Source organism: Schistosoma haematobium, chromosome 4 (genome assembly GCF_000699445.3).
Source record: "Schistosoma haematobium chromosome 4, whole genome shotgun sequence".
Classification (NCBI taxonomy): domain Eukaryota; kingdom Metazoa; phylum Platyhelminthes; class Trematoda; order Strigeidida; family Schistosomatidae; genus Schistosoma; species Schistosoma haematobium.
The window spans coordinates 16,185,402-16,189,797 of record NC_067199.1 but is presented as its reverse complement, the minus strand read 5'-3'; positions in this window follow the sequence as shown (position 1 = coordinate 16,189,797).

The following is a 4,396-nucleotide window of genomic DNA, read 5'->3' as shown; positions in this document are numbered from 1 at the left end:
GGTTCAAATGGTCCAAATGGTTGTGGACGGAATAGAAGAAGCTTTCGCTTAACAGGCTTCCGTATCTAGTGATTCAGATTCAGATCATCAATACCTCCAGGCAGGAACCTAGGTATATTAACTATAATAGATTAGACGAAAAACTTGGTAACTCCTCTTCCTTCTCTACGTTAGCGAGTTACCTCTGTTGCTTAGGTCGTCGACATTATTATTTGCGGATGACGTAAAAATCTGGCGAACAATAAAAAGTGAGGCTGATCATCTGGATCTCCAAGCTGACTTAGACGATTTGGTCAGATGGTCTCGAGGTTGGGGCTCAGAAATCAATTCTAGGAAGAGTGTGCTAATGAACATCGGTCACGGTAATAGTTACCATTACACTATTGGTGGTAAACCCCTTCCATGCGTTCAAGAACATAAAGACTAAGGAGCAATAATAAGTCATGACTTGAAAACAACTACGCATTGCAACGCAGCCGCTCTCAAAGGTTTTCGTGCGTCAGGGTCACTTCGCCGAGCGTTCAAATCTTTTGACGAGGAAATATTTCTAACTTTATATCTCACCTATGTAAGACCACATTTAGAATACTGTATCCAAGAAGCTAGCTCATGTCTGGTAAAGGATACTAACTCACTTGAGCGTGTCCAGCATGTGGGAACGCAATTAGTGAAGGGTCTTTCTAAACTCCCTTACGATGAGAGATTAAAACGCCTAAACCTTTTCACCTTGTCATATCGTAGGACTTGAGGTGACCTCATATTGACATTTCGTATCTTTAATTATAGTTTGGGTTTTAATGTGTCCTATCTTTTTGCTCCCTCCGAGGTCATAGCAAGTAGGTTCATAAACCGCGACCTAATAAACTTAAAGTGGGGTCCCGTTTTTCTCATCGAGTAGTCAATCATTGGAACGCCTTACCCGAACAAGTGGTATCAGCCCCATCAGTGAATAGTTTCAAGGAGAAGCTTGACCTTCGCTGGAAAGCAATGTGTCAGGATTGATACAGGTTCACAAACCTACTATCCTTATCACTGAAGACTGATAATAAGATGTTATCCTGAGTCCTTAAGAATAGGTCAAGGTTCCTCTTGAAGGACTCCTGTGAAGTCGCTTGGACTAGTTTAGTCAGCAGCGAATTCCAGCATTTGACAACTCTTAAGGAGTAGAAGTTGTGTCTACAGTCCGTTCTGCTATGTTGTATATCCAATTTCTGGGTGTTACCCCTTAGGTTTGTATTGGGACTAAGCTTAAGTAGGTGTTTATGTGGATGTCAGGAAGTGTTAAGGATACTGTAACCCATTAGAAAGTCACCTCTAAGACGATTATACTCTAATGGGTAAAGGTTAAGTGACTGAAGGCGCTCTTCATAAGGTTTGAATTTGAGTCCCCAAGTTGATTCCGTGGCTCGTCGTTGGATATGCTCCAGAGTGTCCTTATCCTTTTGGAGTGAGGGAGGAAGTACTATGTTTCCGTACTCTAAATGGGGACGAATAAAACTGTTGAAGATTATGTGGAAAGTTCTTTGGTCAAACTGGCCAAAAATGGGCTTCAATGTTACCAGTGCAAGGTTTGCTCGAAAGGCATTTAAAATACCCGGAGCAATGTTTTATTACTCCTTAAATTGGTTCAGAAGAAATGGGTAGATGAAAATTTGATATAATATAGAACTCCCAGTGAAAAGTATTTCAACAAGTTCTTTTGCAAAAACACAGAGACAGTTGCATACATATATACATAGATTAAGTTTGTAATGATACGACGATATCAACGATGTGGTTATCTGTTGAGTAAGCTACGTTGAGTTAGTTTGTCGAAAGTATGGAATGTAAAAGGTTCTTCATTGGCGTAGTTCTCTGGGTTAGTTTCGTCGTCTGGTTCATCGCATTTAGTGGAACTTCACCCGGTCCCAATTAGATAGCATGATGATTGCTATCGAAATATACAAGCCACTGATCCTCGTATAAAATCATCGACTTAACTAGCGTTAGTGAATAACGAAATCAAATATGCTAAATAGGTGAATGGATTTTGAATAAGTACTTTTCATACACTCACTGAATTGGACAGACAATTAGCAGAACGAAATGGTGAAGATAGGGTGAAGTGAGATGAAACTACGCACGGCGGAGAAGGAGCGTGAACCAGCGCCTTTTAATCAAGCGTGACTCGATATTTATAGTCAGAAAGTAGATCGTAGACACATAATGAATAGGGTAAGTAATCAACGCACGATCATGTAAAATGGTCAGGCTTAATAAGCGAATAATTGAAAAGGTCAAAATGTGGCTTGAAGAATGGATAAATTAGTCCGTCTAAAAGCTGGAATACGCTTGACATGATACCAAACACTTCAAAGCCCTCCTGTAGGAAATGCGAGTAATAACGCAAAATAATTACATAGTAAGTCTATATTAACCACCTCCGAATAGCTACCTCAAGAGTGTTTGGAGGTAACACTTGCATGCAAAACAAATGAGGGATAACAAGAATAAATGAATATCGTAAAGACGCGGGAAAAATGAAGATTTTAGCACGTGAGTATGAGAAAATAATAAGCGTACAAATGTTAACATGCATTTATGTTGTGACTGGGCGACAAAATAACACGGTCGCATGAGCGATTAAAAATACCACGAAGTCGGAGTAATGAATCATTATTTCCATTAACTTGGTCATTACATAGTATATTTGCTGAGTAAGTTTTGTAGGGATTTTATGTCTTTTCTCGAGCTCTTGATTTCTGATGCATCCCACTCCGTTTCACCAGAAAATTTAAAAGGAGAAAGATATGAATAAAGTGGATTGTAAGTACCTGATAATATAACTTTAGAATCCAAACCTCAGTTTGGATTCTACAGTTTTAAACAAATATCGATTGATTAAAATTGGTTGGCTTACGTTTTGTGGATTTCAAGTGTCCTTTCTGAACATATTTCGTCCCTTTGCTCGTGATGCCAAACACTCGTCAAATGAAGGAAGCTCAAAGTTGGTGTTAATGGAGCGAAACGAAATGATGGATCCCTTTTAACAAAGCAAGTGCCTCTTCATGTCCTTGTGTGTCATGGTTCAGACCCAAATAAAGGTAATTATCATGATAGTGCCCCTAGTTGTGACTCGGTGGCAGATAACGTAAACAATCATAGTTTAGATAGGAAGCATAGGCTTAAAGTATCAGAAAAGAGCGAAATACCTATGGCACCTGTTGTAGATCCAGAACTACCGAACGTTGAATTGAGTTATTTCGATGGACAACCAAGAAGGTACTGGAAGTTTGTGAGGCAGTTTCAAACCTACGTGGCATTGACGGTCATGGATGATAGTCAACGTTTGCTTTGTCTGATCCACTATTGTAAGAGTAGGGCAAAAGCAACCATTGAGGGGTGTATCATGATGAATACCTTTTCTGATTATAAGAGAGTCAGGGGAATTCCCAAACGGTTGTTTGGACAGTCACATGTAATCGTTCGAGAAACTTTAGAAGACTTACTCAATACTGCAAATTTTGATTATAATGACGCGGAGCAGTTAGTAAACCTGGATATGAGAATGGAAAATTGTGCTTTGTTCTTGGAACAGATGAATTATACTGCCAATCTAAATTCTTTAGTTATTTTAGAGAAAATAGTGAGACTTTTGCCTAAACTTATGCAAGCACAGGGGTCGGAACTGGTGAATGAATTGACTGAAAACGATATAGAGCAGAAGTTTGCCGAGCTCACTAAGCTTATAACATCTCGTGCAAGAGTAGCTAGTAGTAGATTTGGACGCCTGGTGAATCGTCCAAAAAAGGGACATAACGTAAAGACGAACTGTCACTTGCAATCGGGGCAGTGGAATGATTCGACCACAAAAACTAAATGCAGTATATGTTCCGATGAAAACGCTGTTTACAGATACTTACGATTTTTAGCGCAAAGAGAAGGGGTATCTGCTTTGTCTGTCTTAGGCAAAGTTCATGAATATAAATTTACAAAGCGCTGTAACGTTGATAGGTGTGCGAAAAACACTACTCTCTGTTGCTCAATTATTCGACAGCCAACGGCTCAAATGATAAACCTGGTACGCACAATTGTTGCGGATTTACTAAATTAATAATCAGTCAGGTGTGCTTAGGAATGAGTCCCGTTCTGTTGAGATTGGGAAATGCCGAAATTGTGAGTTATGCTCTTTTGGATAACGGTTCTGATGTAACAATGATAAAGTCAGACTGTTTGAGGTCTTTCGGGCTGAAGGAAGATCAAGCATCAGTGGCAGTTCAAACTGTGAGTGGTAATAGGACAACGAAGGTCACGAATGCGCCTTTTGAGGTATATTCTCTAGATAGGCCTGAACATGTTATGATTGAAAGAGCTTTGGAGAAGTTCTACTGCTGCTTGATTGCGACTTGCCGAAAGC